Genomic DNA, 17,874 nt, shown 5'->3' with positions numbered 1-17,874 from the left:
CATGACTATTACCTGTTAGGAGGCAGACCCAATTAAGACTTAATACAACTATCATCCATTTAATCTCTCCAAGGACTTATACAGAATGCTTCTACAAATGTGTAACAGGAAGCATAAGACCTTTTCTCTCTCTTTTTTTTTTTTCCCCTCTGCTGTTGTAAGGCAAAAATGCTGCATTCCAGTTTGTTGTAAGTAGGGGGATCTAGTAAGGGTGAAAAAACCTTAAGGCAAAGAATATAAATTATAATACCATTAGTTGTTCAGGGTATTAGAAGAGATTGCCGTAAAAAGAGAGATGACCTTGTGGAAGATGTTTCCAGAACCTGTGCCATGAATGCGCAAAACCCATGATTTATGTGGAATGGGTATTCTAGTAAGTACTGTGACCTTGTAAGTGAAATTCCAAAAAGGTTTCACTACCTAAAGGTCTTTCAGAGAAGCTGTTATAGTAAAAGAGAAACATCTATCCCTGGGTGACTTGCTTAAATAGTCTCTGGTCTGAAAACCTCCTGCCTGCAGCAGTCTCTTTGGCCTCCCTGCTGAACAGACTTGGCTTCTCCATGGCTCGGAGTGGGCTCTGCCAGTTTCCCAGGCAGCTGCTTCCATCTGCAGAAGCAGGAAGCTAGCACAGTTCCCTTTGACAGAAAAATAGGATACAAAAACCAGAGTCAGAAAAGGAATAAAAAAAGCCAGTTTCTCATACAGGAGCACTACCAGTTATGCAAAGGACATTGCCAAGGACTGTCCTCAACCCCCAGATTCTCCTCTGTGCAATTACAAATCCTTCAAGCTCTTCATCATGGGATGAGGCTCTGAGCTCATGCAGTTATGCATTAGACACCTAGAGGGTCCTTGTCTGCAAGTGGTTGAGAGAAAAAGATTGTCAGGAGAAACCTAATGAAGGAAGAGTGAGGGAGAAGGGGAAATCAAAAACAGACAGAAAAGGAAGGGATCATCAGAGAATGAAGAGAGAGAAGATACAGGCACCATAAAGCCAGAGACAAAAGGATTCAATATTAAGGAGTCACTAGCACGTCAAATATCAACATAAAATAAATGTTAATAGTATACACACTGAACACTTACACTGGTGAGTTCTGTCTCCTGATGAGGTCCAGCACACTTTCCCCCATGGAGCTTCTTTGTCTCCCTGTTCCAAGTGGGATTAACCTACCCTGACTTAAATGTTTCCCTTTCAGGCACCAGTGTTACTCATCTCAAGATCTCTTTGTAGTCAAGGAAAAAAAATAGATGCCTCAAGAGAGCAATTCATTTGACCTACATTAGGTGTCTTTCTTTGGAGGAGATGAATCGCTCTCTAGAAAAACTATTTCTATAAAAGGAGGCAGAGGTAGCTAGATTAATGTTAGATATCAGAACTTTAATGACCTCTCCTTGGAAGAAAGTTTCTTTGGTTGGTTTTCTACATTAGGATGAAGAAAATGCCTTTCATTTTCAGAAAAAAAAATATACTCAAAGATGAAGGTGAGATCTTTTGCCCTACCAAATCCCTAACTCTTTAGTTTAGAAACCGTGTTGAGAAGCCAGTGACCGTGTTCTACCACACACATTTTATAAAAAAACATTCTTAGAGGACCTTATGTGACCGGATAAGGGAAGATTACAATGACACGCATTATATGAGGACTCAGGATTTGACCTTGAATAAAGAGGAAAAAAATCTCAGGTAAACCCTGACCATCTGAATCCATACTGTGGTGCCAGTGCTTTGCTGCAGTGAAGGAAATGCTGCCCTAATGCTCTTTCAGGGATAGATCAGGAGCCTAAAAGATCTGGCACCCTCAGCATCTTGTCAGGGTGCCTCACTACTCTACCAAACTTTGTCATAAATGCAAGAAAGTGACAGATCTGCCTGACCCTGTGGTCTTCTAAATTGTTCTCCTGAGCAAACTAAGCACTGCTTGCATTTAAACAAGATTGCTGGGAAATTGGTAGAGATTTACTTTGGTATTTGGGCCAGCTGATTAAAATAGTCTTACAAGAGATACTGGACTGCCTCTCTCCACTGAGCTGTGGAGATATTAGGAGGCTGTTTCAAAAAGCTGCAACTTGTTTTGTGCTTTCATTTTAACTTGGCAAGCACACTGTATGGATTGTCCTCCTCCATACTACGTGCTTCCTATAAAACCCCTCAGAGAGCCTGGGGAAAAAGGTAGACTGTACTTCTCCAACACAATTATTGCAGCAGACCAGTGAGAAGGACAAGAAACACTTTAGTTCTTTACTTGCATAGTCCCCTAGTCTAGAAGAAAACTACTTCACCGCATCTTCCATTCTCTGCATTCTTAATAGAGAAATTCCATCTTAATAACAAAATTAAATTAATGAGCTCTTCACTTCCAGAAGAAAATAAATACATTTCTAGTGCAACTGCTTGTACTAGATACACTTCTCATCCTCAAAACTGATTTCTAAGTCCCAAAAGTATGCACAGCAGAAGAGACAGAATGTTAGAAGTTTCCTATTATTTTGCCTGCAACTCCAATAAAAAGGACAATATCTCTGCCCTAATAAGCAACAATCTCCAGAAGCTGTTTAGGAGTATCATTTGGCTGGAACAGAGCAATTACCTAACAAAGTGGCTGCCAACACAGGAGAAAAGAAAACCTTCTTGAAAACTTGTTATTTGCTTTGTGAGTAAGGAGCTTCTATCTTAATGTTATCTATCTTCTTTCTTTAAAGAACTTCGAGCCTTTTTTTTTTTTTTACCTTTATGCACATTAAGATTTCCTTTACTACTTTCTGCACATACATTTATATCTACTGGAGATGTATGGTAGCTGCAGCCTTGCAGTGCTGACAATAGCAATTGCAGTCTTAGCCACATAGCACAAGATCTCATTTAGCCCACAACACACTTCAGAGTCTGGGACTGAAGCTCCAAGGCTCCAGGTCTGTAATGACTGCTGAGCTCCAACATCTAAAGATTCCACAGGCCATGTGGGACTTGGATATGAGCAGTAGTTTTACACACTTCTGGGAAGAGCAGGGGTGGCACAAACAGTGGCCTCAGCATTCTGCTCTGGCTGGTACACACCAGCCTTGCCTCCTACCACAGAAGTATTGAGAACACTTTGACTTCAGAATATAAACACCAATCAGAAACACCAAAGCAAGCTCTGATTCCACAAATCCCCACTGTTTTTTCCCTTTATTTTGTATACGGAGCCCCTTTTGATCAGCTGCATTTTCTTTAGGCTAAGATTGAACTGCAGAGATATTGGGGCTTAGGAAATAAAAAATACATTTGACCGCACCATGTATTCCACTAGCTCCTCACATGAAGTTAGTTTTAGGCAGTCTGCCTTATTCAATCTCTTTTTGCTTCCCTAACAAGAAAATAATTTTATAAAAATTAAAATTCTCCCATCACCTGAGAAACACTATTATTTCAAACTGCAGAAATATATTTTCCTTTAACTAAGGACCAGAAGACTGCTTTTTTAGGCAAAGTGTGGGTTAGAATCTGTCAGGAATATTGCAGTCTGTCAGCAGAAAACAGGTCTTTTGTAAAAACTTTTAATATGGAGCTTCATCATGCACAGACTACGGTTGCCAATACTCAGCATCCTGTAAGCTGTCTTCTGACCTGCAGCACTGTGAAGCATTGCAGAGTGGGACTCGTAGTCCATAAATGGCACAAAATGAGAGTAATTGTTATTGGATTGATCTTTCAAGATGAATATTGGCACCATTTGTTCCAGAGGCAGTACTCAGCCTTCTTGCACTCCAAATTTTACAGTAGACAATATTCTCTCAGCTAGAAACATGTCTGAATCTCTTCCTGCTCATGAAGCTGCTCAGCAGTTTCTAATATTTATTTTTCTAATTGGAGACAAGCCTAGTGGAAGATAATAAGTCCTTGAAGTGCACACTGTCTGCTGATAACCCTGTTCTTTAATGCAGCAAGATACTCTCTGTACAGAAAAGATTGTCAACAGTTTGATTTGAAACTAATGTTTAAAAATATCCCAAATCCAAGTTACTTAGTTTGGAATCTGACTCTGCATTCTGTAATTCAAGCTAAAATTCATTCATGTGTTGTGTATGATTCTTTTTCTTCAGATAAGAGCTGAAGTCATAAGCTTCAAATAGGAAAGTTGGAAGAGACTCCTTCAAAAACCTTGACTTCAGTCAAACAAGGCATTGCTCACTACATGAAAAGCAGCCAGGGTGCTGAGCTGTCTTAGATTCATAAGAAGTCAAGAGGAGATGAAGTTAAGCACCAGCCTACTCTGGCAAACAAAAAGTATCTTTTTCTCTGTTAAATGATGAACAGGTGTCATTAGTAGCTGTTCCCTGTCTAAGACTAGAACATTATGAAGGTTCTGTACGAGACAGACATTGCTTGAACTTGGCTACTTTTATAGGAAGGCAAACACAGCTCTGAAATTCGTGATTTCTAGAGGCTGTTTTTCAGCTGTGTCTGTTATCATACATGCAATTTCTCATGCCCACCCACCTTTATCTGTGCAAAAGCCAGGGTAGCCTCAACAGCAGTGCTCCCTCCTGTCACAGAGAATCTTCAGTCTATCTTTTCTTTCCCTTTCCTGAAAGCTCACTAATAAAATGGTTTAGTTACCAGAACAGCAAACTTTAAGGGCTATAAAACATAATGACCCACTCCCCATGCAGAGCCAGTCCTAATCCCTACTAGAGTTTTCTGTTTGGGGGTGTTGGAAAAATCATCCCCCAGCTACTTGCAAAGCCGGCAGTAAGGGCTGAGGTTTGGAGTCTAGATGATTAAACGGTGATCCTTATAACTGTCTAAAAGCAAGCAAATTCCTTTCTGCTCAAGGAGTATTACTGACTCTTTGCCAGCTCAATGTGCCTCTCTGAGCCATGGCAAAACATCAAGAAGCCTTACCTAATTATTCCAAGAAGCTTCCTAATGGGCCTTCTTATTTGGTTGCTTTAGAAAATCTCTCTCCTCTTTTCTGACCCAAAAGCGTTTCTTCTTGCTCAGCTTACAGAAGGACCATGGCCTCATTAAGAAAGGATCCTTGCCATCATCTGACTTTTCTAAGGATGCTTTTCTACAACAGCCACAAGGAATGGTCTCCTCATAAGAGAGTACAGTAAGCAGACATCAGCCTGGGTCAGCACCAAGCCCTGCCACTCCCAGCTGAGGATTGCCTCTACAGGCACCTGGGATTCTGGGAAGGGTCCCCCACATCAGCAGCTCTCATTGTCCACTTTGAGCTTCACCTTGATCTTGTTTCACAAATCAGACCAGCCTGCCATCCTCAAAGTAGCTGTGAGCCAAGGCCTGGTCACAAGTTCCAAAATTTTATCTGTGACTAAAGCCAGGTCCACAGAGGACAAGAACTAACCAGTGACTGATGGTTGGCTGTGAAGCATCTGGAGCTTGGCTGTGAAGTGCTCCCCAGAGCTGGTGGCTTCTCAGTATTTGTGGGAATATTCCTGACAACCTATGAACTCAGGTTGGAGCTTTGTGGCTCACTCTACAGGCAAAGGCTCCCAGAAACATCAGCCAGCACTTTTGTTTCGTCAAACACTTCAATATCAGCCATGAATCCATAAATGGGGACTGAGTGGCACCAGAGTTGATAACTGGCTTTTTGCTAAATCCTTGAAAAAATATGCTGCTTTCACAAATTTCTCAAAAAAGACCATAACCTTCAACAAATAAAAATGTTGTTAATTTCCAGGTTTTATCTCCTTTAATTGGGAAAAGCCTAGTAGTCATTTCATGGAGATCTCACAGTACTCATTCTTCATCTGAGGCATTTTTCACCCATTTAAAAAGCAGGAATGTTTTCAGTTTTTGTAAGAGAGATTGAACAGATGGGTGGGCAGACGGTGAGTATAAAATAGTGCTGCAGGAAACAGCCAGAGAAGCAGCTTGCTCCCATCCATCCCTGCTTGTTTGTTAGAGGGAAGATGCTATTTGAGGTGTGGACTATAACGGGACAGTGCCTCAAAAGCATAAGGCCTAAACTCGTTGTGGTAGCTTTGCTCAGTAGCACCCACTGACTTCAGTGGGAACAGGGCCACACTCTATGAACAGCGCTATTTAAATGCTGTCTGATGTAAAAAGGGTATTTTGTGCAACTGTTCTGCCTCCCATGCCACCTGGCATGCTGTAGGAGTCTGAACAGGAAAAAAAAAAAGCTTTTTACATAATGGAGAGCAGCATACATATTTTCAGGATGCTGAAAGCTGCAGGACAGAAAGAGAAGGGCTAGCCCTCTTAGAAAGGCAGTGAATTGGTACCAAATGCAAGTGATTACATTTGGCTAATCTTTTCTAGTGCTGGCGCAGACTTCATGTCTGCCAACAGACATTCTGTCGCGAGCCTCCAGCGAACACTGTCCTCTCAAGCACCAGCTTCATTTCTCCTTTCCCTTACCGTTTCTCTTCTGTTAAACATGTTCTTGGTGGGACTAGGTTCTCCCTTGGAATTTGATTGCATCTTCAGCGAAGATCTGTCCTTTACCATCTTCTTTGTGCATCCCATTTTCCTCATCGGTATCCCTGCTTCTTTCTGGCTTCCATTCTTCTTCCATTCTTCTCTGTTTTCTCTTTCAACTTTGCTTCCTATGTGACCTCTACATGGCCAAGCCTTCCCTCTTGCCCCAAAATCAGTTTTTCTTGATCACTGCCCGCACTGCTGCAACTGTTTTTCTAAATTCTTACTTCTGAAGATATGAAGATGCATGTACCACAAAGAATTGGGCTAAAATATTACTCTGAAGATCTATGAATATGTATGTGTGTGTATGTATATACATATATATATATAAATGAAGAAAATGGGTAAGAAACTATCCTGAATAGTGTCTGTGCAATTTATATGAAATATATATGAATTATTGAAATAGAAGGTGGTTTAGAGTGCTAACATAGGACATTGGCTTTAATAGCAACACTGCTGTACTTCAAAGGGGGTTGTGGCAGGAATCAGGTTTGTGAAGAGTGTTATGAACCAAAATGCAACAAGCTTCCCTCCCTCAATTAATTTATATTGAAAGTCAAAATTTTGACAGTGTTGCCTGATTAATTCTGAAGCAAGCATGTGTATTTTCTTCAAGCTCATCTTAGTCCAGATGCTGTTCTGCAATTTTAGCCTTTACTCCACAAAGACTGTTTGTAATTTTACAGCCAGGCTCTTTATCTCTGAAAAGCTGCATGTAATAAAGGTTATTAAAATTTTATGAGTGGTGGATCTTCAGAGCTTGTAAGCCTGGGCAGCCCTGTTCCACATCAGTGCTATTATGCTTTTGCAATACGAAGAAGTACAACAGGGAGTTTAAATCCTGGCTGCTATTTACTTACCTCACCTTACTCTTCTCCTGTACTTCTACTGATTTGAATATTTGACTATATTGTGTTCTTTTGTGAGTATTTTTACAGTGCTTTTTTTCTCATCCTCAAGGATTTATTCTTGTCCCATCAACAATATACTTATTAAGAAGACTTTTATCTTTCATCTGATTATTAATTTTAAGTTGTAGTATAATAAGAAAATTATGCAAATTGGAAATAACATCAGAGCATTTATGAGGATGCAGAAATAGCTGATGATTTCTATCTACCTCTATATAAAGAAAATGTTTTCCATATTTACCATTACTTGTTACTGCTGTAGACAGGGAGACTGAAAAGGTAGCAGTTATGTTTGCTCTTCATCTCATTTGGAACCTCTTCAAAATATTTTGGCATATAATGACTTGTCAAGGTTAAGGTATTTCACACAGAGCTCAAAATTTTCCTTACATTACAATTCAGTGATATTATCTAATCCAGTGTTTTTTCCTCTACAAACAGCCTCTGGCTAATTTTAGATATTGCATCTGATGAATTATAAAAACAGAACAAAACAGTGGATTCTTCATCACACCCAGTGATGAGGTCATCAGGTTATATCTAACCCCATGCTGATGTATTATATCTTTTCAAATATTTACTTTGGAAATATGTTTAGCAGTTAGATTCTCCAAGGAGTTCAGAAGTCATAAACAACAGTGGTTATTTCTGATAATGGATGAGCTGGGGTTTTCCCTACCACAAGCCAGGAGAAACATCCTGTGTATAAAATGCGAAATGATGGCTGTTCCAGAAGAGTGATAAATTAGACCAAGAAGTAGAGATGAGTAATTTAAGATAAGACAAAATTTCAAATGAGAAAGAGCTAGATACTGAGGTGTGGGAAAGAGAGATTTATGACTCCTAGTCAACAGAAATTAGAAGCTGAGGACCAGGACAGGGAGGTAGAGAAGAATGGCTGCATTCTTGCCAACATAGAGGAAAACAGGAGAATTTGGTGTTAGATCACTAGGCTGTAGGCTTGACAACTGCAGCTGCTATTGTAGGTGACAGTTGGCCAAAAAGGAAGAAAACCTACTGTGAAGAAAGAGGAAAGGAAGACACAGGTGCACAATTCTCAGCTGTAGGAAAACTAAGTAAATCTATAAAAAAGATCTATCCAAAAAAGTCACACAGTCCAGCCTGTTTTGAATTCAGCTGTGATATAAGGTTTATGGTTTGGGTGATTTTTTTGTTGTTTACCTTTTTTCATAAATTTCAGGGGAAAAAAATCAATCAAGGTTGAAGAAACAATAGTCAGTTGTCAGTGTTGGGTTAAAATAAAGATTTCAAATAAAAGTTTAGGCTAATCTCTTGTTCAAGGATATAATGTTTGAAACAAGTTTGCAGATCAGAATGGAGTTTGGTGTGATGCCTTCTCCCCCAAATGGAATTGAGAGAACATCCTGTAAAGGACGAGACAGCAGATGGTGTGCTATCTCCCTGAGGCAGAGACACAAGGTGTCACTCTCTAAGTACAGCTACTGGCAGGTCTGCAGTGAGGTATTTCAGTATCAGAACTGGTTTTCAGAAGTGATACAAAAAGAAAAAAGATAGAAGAAAGAAAAGGTCAGGCTTGCTTGAGCCTTGGCAGCAGGGGAGCAAGCAGTAAAGAAGTCAAAGTGAGTTAATTGTCCCTGCTTCTTCAGTAAATTACAATTTTAGGGCTATGGCCATTGCAAAGTGTAATGCCAAGTGAGTTCATTTAAGGTTGGCTGGGTACCTCTACAACTTTGTAGCCTCTAGTGTACTTGGAGATTCAAAAGACTTGTGAAATGTGTAATGAGGATACACTGAAGGTGGTGACCCAAGGATGCTGCCCCATGGCACCTTCATGGCCCACAGACTGCTCTAAAGAAACTCAGAAGTGAGCTGAAGGTAGGACACAGCAAGGAGGTTTCCTGTTTTTTTCATCTTTCACTAGTACCCGAAGAATGAGACTAAATTTTTTTGGCTGTTTTGTTCTTGCAAGTTAGTTGTTATAAGACTGTTGCTCTCTCTTCTGCTAGAGTATTTTGTTAGCCTTTCACAAGATAAAGGGGTTATATGATTTGGGTGGAATCGCTGTCAGTGTCATGAAGGCTTTGAGGGGTTAGCCCAGATGAACAAATCAGAAGGCAAATCAGAAGGCATTGAGAAGAAAGAGAAATGAAGAAAAGAGGACCTGAGTGCCAGAATGAGGTTTGCAATCAAAATTAATCTAGATATGAAAGCACATGGGGAGCAAAAAACCTCTAATTGCATATAAAGCAATATAAGGAACCTGATTAATGAACACAAGTAATAAGAATTGCTCATTAAAGGGCATACACTTCACCTTAAAACTATTACTGAGATGTTGTGGGAACTTTGACATGATCAGCTATTGGGTAGATTCAATTTCAGGTCCATCAAGTGGGCTGAAGGGCAAGAATTTGACAGGCTCAGCAATTACTGGTCTCATATCTGGGTAACAGAGTGTCTTGGATTGTGCAGTATCACCTATTCCAAGACTTCAAACAGCTATTGGTATAAATTCTGATCATAAAGCAACCCATAGCAGATAAGAGAATATTGCAGCATCTTACATATCTACTACTAACTGAGAGAAATGAGAGAATATTGCATCATCACGAGAGCTTTTGTTGGCACTGCCAATACTAACTTACATTTGCATGCTTATGTCTAAATTCAGATATGCTCACTCAACACAAGGAACTTTGTGCTGGGCCTCATCTTGACAGATAAGTAGGGTCACAGGGACCAGAATCACAGGGATTAACCTGTGACACACTGACAGCACAGAAAGACCCTTGCTGTGATCTTTGTGATTGTGCAGATGTGATCACATAGCACAGATAAAATCATGACTTTTTACTTTGGCTTTTTGCAAACGGAATGAGGACTAAAAATTTTCTTGATGATGAGGTGTTCTTGAAACTGAAAAAAAAATTGGGGAAATGAACCATTTGTAAAAGTAATTTGACAGAACTACGTGAACATGACTGGAAATTTAAGAACATCAAAAACTGTAATCCCTCTACTCAGATGAAAATAATAATGGCTGGAAAACAAGAGAGAAGGTGAAAAAACCAAAAAAATAAAGCCCTTATTTGTGTGTCTAGGTATGTGTACACATATGTCTGCATTTATATTTACATTAGAAATATTTGTCTTCGGGTATATATATTATAGACATGTTCACAAGATAAGACCTTTCTGATATTTTGAATTATATAAATCAGAAACAAGGAATTGAGAAACACTGAGAAGGCAAAAGAAGAAATAACCTGTTGCAGAAAAATATGACTTGATTATAAGTCCATAAAGCAGAGCCTGAACAAAGAAAATTCCAAGAACTAACAGATAAGATGGAATTGCCAACAATCATCGATACAAGGCAAAACATAGAACTTCATTTATCCACAGTAAGGAAAGACAGCAAATAGTAAAATTATGTCATACAGTGATAAAATACTTTCTCTCTCAGAGTTCTTTAGAATTTTGTTAAACTGCAAGGATTCAATAGAAGCAATGAACAAAATGCAGAATACTTATAATGTAAGAACTTCTCAAAAGTGAAAAGTGATCACAGACTTTTTTTTTAGCAACCTTAGACTACTTGAGCAATTCTGCTAATTTAAAAAGGAGTAAATAGGGGAAACTGAACAATTCCAGACCCTTCCAGAAGAATAATACTAGACATGGCAAAAACTTTTGAACAGGAGTAGCACCACAAGATATAATGTCCAGGGTAAATTTGAAAGCTTTAGATATGAATGACATTGCCTGAAACAGATTGTCCAGTTCCTAAGCTCAGACTTCAAAAGGGAGGCTTGTAAATAAGAATTGGGTCAGGAAGGAACCATGAGATGCTGTAACAGAGTAAAAAGCCCAGTTTTTGAAGAAGATTCTCGGAATTTATTTGATGATCAAGGTTAAAAGATGGCATAGTCACAGCTTATGAGTACATGCTTGAGAAAGAGATTTCTGAGAAGCGAAACACTTCTTCAGAGGGGGAAGAATGCTTAAATAGGTCAAATAATTAAAACAGTTCCTTAAAATTATTAGTTTGTGTCAAGTGCAAGTTAAGCGTCACCACCATTTTGTTGTTGTTCCTTATTTGTGATTTTTTAACAATCCCCTCAGCACTCTGTCAGTTCTGCTTGCAGCACATCTTCATGTCCTCACTAGACAAACTGGTAGACCAAAATCTCAAATACTTAACATAGGCACAAGACTTTTGGCTGATCTTTCTATCCAGAAGGACAACAGGGATTTCAAAGTTAGTTTCTGTGTCTAATTAAGGTGAACTGCTGTAATATTACAAGCACAAAGTCACAGCAAATCCGATTTTCTATGATAACAGCTAAACAAAGTTGAAGGCTGTGGCTAAAACCACCTGTCGTGTCAACGAATGTGCAATTCTGTTGCCAAAGTCTACCCAGTCAAACACTACACAAAAGCACCAGGGGAAAACAGGTGGTGTGAGTCCTGGCTGCCTTTGTCTTTTCAATGTTTCTCTTTTTTCCCCCCTTTAAATAAACCATGCCAAAAAAGCAACAGAATAACATCAGAGCAAGAGGAGACTGGAAGCATGCAGGATTTGCCTTCCTTGTTGTGCCAGACATCATCCCAGGGTTGTGTAAGAGATGTGCTTTGCTATACTCACAGAGCTTTCCAGAGAAACAGTACAACCAGTAAAAGGACACAGAGCCCAGTACTCAGCTAAATGTGTACTCTTGGTAGGGATTCTGATCAATGTGTTTCAGCAGTCCACAATAAATGTTTGTGGGCCTAGTGGGAACCTCCTTTTTTTAAGGCACATTGTTATTTCTTTATCCTGACCCTTGGACTCTGGTGGCAGATATCCTTAGCCCAGCTGTGTTTGTCTAATGCATCCTGCCTGCCAACAGTGCCAGGTTGTTAACTCATCATTTGGTTCACTGGTTGTCCTTCTCCTTCCTCACTTGTAGCACAGAAACAGGAAATGAAAAGCATTCATTTTTTATTCTGTATTATTGTTCATGGCTTATAATACTTTTACTGATCTTTTATTTTCCAAGAATTCCCTGGCTATTCATCTTCAGTCACATACTGTTAATAATTTTCTTCTTCTACTATCATTTTGAATGGGGATCATCAGCATACCAGCTGAATGTAAAGGATTTTTTTCATATAACAACCCCAGTGTTATTTTAAATTCCATTTTTCAGAATTGCCAGCAATCCATATGCCTTCACCACTGTGAATATGTAGAGGTTTTTCACAGATGGTCAAGGTTTACCATTAATTGAGAACCTAGCAAGTATATTAATAATTCCACGTGCTTATTAAAGACTGAAATGCTTCTGTTTCCTAAGGCATGTTTTATTTGCCATTATGTGCCTTATCTTTTTCCCAAATCCTCTGAAAATCTTATCAGCTCCATATTCTGGAGGTGACCACCTCCAGACATTACAAACCAAGTAATGCTAATACCTATGACTGTTTTCTTCATTTCCATATCAGGAATAATCACAATAAAGTGATACAGTTCTAAATGCTGCCCCTCCTAGGTGCAGAATGTTACCAGAGCACAAGTCTGTAGGGCTCTCAGGCTCTTGTCTATCACACTCAGTAAATTTAACAGTGAACTCATTGCTGAACATTCCCATTAGAATTCACTGTTCCATCTCCCACACCTTAAAATAATCAAGGAGTATCTATCAGTCTCCCAATGCGAAGCAATCAGCACATCTTGTAACAAAGCTGAAAATTTGGTAAAGAAGAAGAGGGTGCCTGAGGCACAGATGATTGATTAAAGAGGTTGCAAAACTTCTGTTCAGAAGATAATATAATCCGAGTTCTTCCTGCTGGAATGCAGTGAAGAGATATTGAAAAGAAATGTAGAAAGGAATTGTTGCTTGTCCTACTTGTTCTCTTTAGAGCAGAATTGCAGTTGGCTGAGCTAGATGCAGTGTTTCATTTTAGTAAATAAAGTCACTTTTTATGGACATTGTTCTTTCCTGATCCTTATTTATGAGAATCACAGAGTAACTAAATCTGAAGTTGACTTCCATTGTCTACATTGCCTGACTCTTTCTCAAATCATGTTTAACTGGGAACAAGCTGCTTGTGGTCATATTCTTTCATTTAGAATACCTGAGCAAGCTCTTACAGTGTTTCATCATCTTCATTTCGATCCCTACTCAGCTTTTTTGTCTTATAATCTACCATTTTAGGTGGGAAAAGGACACATTTTGTCCTCTTGCTCAGTTTTTACCTTCAAAGACAAAAGAGAATGTAAAATAATCTGACAATTGAGAGTAGTTCTTTAGTAGCAAGTATTTAATGTTTCTATAAAGTATTCTCTCAAAACCCTTCCTCTACCACTGTTTTTCACTGTTAATAACCTCTGTTTTTCAGCTGCAGGGAACTAGATCCTGACAAGATCAGCTGTGCCACCGAGAAACAACAAAACAGAAACCACTCACCTCACCACACCATTAACCATTTGAAATCAGAAGGGTGTGATATGAAAGGAAGTACAGAAACACTCCTGAGTTTTTAGATAAAGACTGCTGCTCCCACAAAATACCTCTTCTTCTGTCTCTCCTGTTTCTTCTGGCCTACAGATAATTGGTATCACAGTGTTGGCTATCTGGTCTACAGATAATTGCTATCACAGTCTTGGCTATGGCCTTCTTAAATGACAATTCTTCAGCTTTCACATAAATTTCATGTATCAACTTCACCTCTTGACATGCTTGCTCTGGGCAGGGGTAAGATAAATAATTTTAGAAAACACATTATTTTCTCAAAAGTCACCTGCCTTGTCCTTCTTAGGAGCTGTCTCTTAGGAGCTTTGGGAAGAAAGGGAGAAACCCTTCCCTGAAGAAGCTTAGTTTTTCATTCTTATTCAGTTAGTTGGTCCCCCAAGGACATGAATAAATAACTGTGATGCTTCATTTCTCCACCCTAAAGCAAATGTGGCTTATCTACAACTCCTTTCTCCTTCCCCTGTCTTTTTATTTTTTTTTTCTTTTAAGATCACAGGTATACCTAAAATCTACAGGTTTCCTGTTGGACCCTACACAAAACCTACCTTTCCATCCCCTGTAAGCATCAGGCAGAAAAAGGCAGTTCTTGTGTCAGAAGGCTTGGGATGTGCCACATCTATTGGATGGGTTAGTAAAAATAGTGACAACAACTCCTATTAAATATCTGAGCACAGATGATGTACTCAAGCAGCTTCAAGGGTCACTCAGTATTTGGGCACTGATCAGACACTCAGGCACTGTTGAGGTTAAGAGCACCCTACAGCCTATTCAAGATGGCAAAAATGGATGGAGGATTTGACTATGAATTTGAGACAAGTTATCATCTTTGTGTAGGAAAACTTGTTTCCCTACATGGGATTCCTAGATGAGCTAAGCAGTAAAAAAGCACAGCATTATAGTCTTGTCTGTCATTTTTTTCTTTAGTTTTTTTTGGGGGTTTTTTGTTTGCTTGTTTGTTTTTGTTTTTCTTCTTTTGAGCAGCCATTACATTAATAATTAGAGAACATTTTGGGTTTTTTTTTTTCCCTAACCAAGAATAAGAAGTCTGGAGACTCATGTGCAACCATAGGTGAAAAATACATATAACTCATCTTTTGTCCCAGATAACTATATTATTGCCATCAATACCATCTCATACTTGGGTGTGATCAAAGCACTGATGGAAAGTGGCAAGCTGAAATGGAACATGGGTTACAGCTGGCAAACAGCAGAGGGTAAGGGCAGGACAATGATTATTCTTGCTTTTGTCACCTGTCAGTTGGACTGAAGCTCTGTGATATATCTGAGTATGAAGTCCACTGTGATATATCTGAGTGTGAAGTTCTAGAAAATTCCAGGTAGCCTGGAGTAAAACAGCTATGTTTGTCTGCAAGTCACGATGCTGCATATGTAGCAAACCTTTCTCTGAGCTGCATACAAGCTTTTCACAGAATTTGAAAGAAAACTAAACACATTCCTATCATAAAAATACTAGTGAAGTTGTGCCCAAGACCTATAAATATAAGTCTCACTGTGTACATCTGAGTGGAAGAGAGTCCTCCACCTCTCTGTGAGCAGGGTGGATCCTGCCCGTGGATGCCCCACAGGGACCATTGCACTGAAAGCGAGTTCCTCACCTACTACTGCCAGAGACCCACCTCTGACCACCCTGCTCTCACAGAAGCATGTGGATTTAAAGAAAAGCAAATGAAAATGTCTTCAGAAAACAAAATGTTCTGCCCCTGCTCCTCCCGCTGGGGGAAGGATTATAGCACAAACAAGACATGAAGTTGTTTGTCATGGTATTTAAGTGCTCAGGTGCTCTCAATACAGCATCAGAAAAAGCCCCATATGGATTAAAATATAAAATAGCCTTCTCTGCTTCTTGCCTGCTTCTGTCATGTCATGCCTATCTTCTCTTTTCTCCCTTGCCTCATCTTCATCTCCCATGGCAAAGTGAAATCCTGCTCACCAGCAGGTACAAGCATTGTCAGTTCACTCATCCTCCTTCCCAGCCTTCTGCTGTGTCGACAGAGGGGACCTTTGTAAGCAAGCTGGGAGCAGTGCAATGGTGCTGCTCTGCCACAGCATTGCTTCAAGTGCCTTCTTTGGATGGCTCAAAAAGTGAAAGACTTGTTTTGGGCTACATATGAAATATTCAGGTAAGGCCCAGCTAACTCTTATATTTCTGTACCCCTTCATATTTATCTGTACCCCTTCAGCCATCACTCTCATTGCACATAACACCCACTGGTCTGTGTTTCTAAGCATAATGCTCCACATGGCTGCAGAGAGGATTTTTCAGGGGCAAGAGGTTTTTTCCCACCTAACTACTGCTTTACATCTCATGGCACTCAAAGTTAATGGTTGCAGCCAATTCAGGAATGCTACTGCTGCCATCTCCTGAGAAAAGCTAGGTGGAGCATGTTTGATGGAGTTACAGAAGCTGCTGCCAGAATGTCTGCCTAACCATGTCCTAATGAAATGGGGTCTTTTGGCTGGACTAGACTAGTCTGTAAATGAGTTATATCTAAGATTACAGTTATCAAACTGAAAATATGGGATCCAAACCCACATGTCTAGCAGTTGCCTGGAAATCTCATTTGCCGATCTAATATTAGATCACAGTACAGGCTGTGATTAATCTTCTCTGCTTCCCAAAGGCACACAGAAAATCCCTGCTCTACTGGGCCATGGAGGTCTCCAAGTCCAGCTAACTGGTACACCTGAAATTTTGAATTTAGAGACATGAATGCTGCTGTGATTCTAAGCAGAAATGCTTACCTTCTCTCATTTAACCCTGAGCATAGAAATTTTGAAGAAAACTGTCAAAAACTACCATAAATTTAAAAACCATCAAGGGATAATATGAAGTCTTCTCAGGTAATCCTGAGCAACTACTGAAAATAGAATTCAGTCCCCTTCACTAAGTAAGCCCTGTGAAATTCCCATTTATAAAATCCCCAAATCCAATGATTAATTTTCCCCTTCTCCTTCTCCATATGTGGGATTGAATATGTTCTCACAGGCACCAAAACGTTTCATACTAAACATTAGTTTAGTTGCTCAGAGGGACAACTATGTGGGTCTAAAAGGCTTTCCCAGAATCTTCTTTTTCATATATTGAAAGCAGTATCTTACACAATAAAATCCAAAAAATGTTCTAAAGCTGCATATTATATACAATACCCTCTGAAATAAGGGGTGATAACAGTAGGAATGCCAGTCAGACCCAGAGCTTTCTTCATTAGCAGCACCTTGACACACAGTCCTTGCATGAAGCTATGTTGCCATCTGCACCCTGCTGCTGTTAATGAGATTTCTTTCCCATTCAGTCCTTAACAGTAAGGACTCATCCCAATCTTTGTAAAGTACTTCAACATGGGGCTGCAAAATCACTAAGAAAGTATTAAATAATATTACCTGATCATTATAACTCCTGTGACAACCATGGAAAAATATTTTCTGTTTGCCCAGAGCTAATGACTACTTAACAAATATCACTGTAGTAACATGACTATTTCTAATTTTCTTTCAAATTACGAAGGAGACTTTGCTTCACTTTCAAGATGAGATATTTCTGCTTGTAATTTCTGAAATTGAAAAATTCTACCATTTTTTACAGTAAAGATTCACCTTTCTTGATCACAGATGTAGTAGTGCTGATATTCTTTTTTTCCTTTAGCCAACCATAAAGAAAGAGAATAAAACTCCTTTGAAAAGACTCATTTTGAGAACAGAAGAATAACTTTGGAGCCTCTGCTCCCACTGTCCTCTATCCTAGATAACTGTGTGTCTCCCATCTTACATCCCACAGTCTTCCTCTAGGCTACAAAATATGAGCTATTTCATTTTGGCAGAGTACTAAAAGCAGTAAAAGGTTGCTTTTTAACTTAATGTTCCTGAGTCAGCAGAGATGGGGGTATAGAGAAATGGACAGGAGTACTGAGGGGCCATGACCTTGCAAGTCATTCAGCTTTTTCACTGTAAACTTATTGCCATGGGTAAGGCACAGGGCTTCCCA

The sequence above is a fragment of the Molothrus ater genome, chromosome 5 (assembly GCF_012460135.2).
Source record: "Molothrus ater isolate BHLD 08-10-18 breed brown headed cowbird chromosome 5, BPBGC_Mater_1.1, whole genome shotgun sequence".
In the NCBI taxonomy this organism is placed as follows: domain Eukaryota; kingdom Metazoa; phylum Chordata; class Aves; order Passeriformes; family Icteridae; genus Molothrus; species Molothrus ater.
This window is presented reverse-complemented; position numbering follows the sequence as displayed.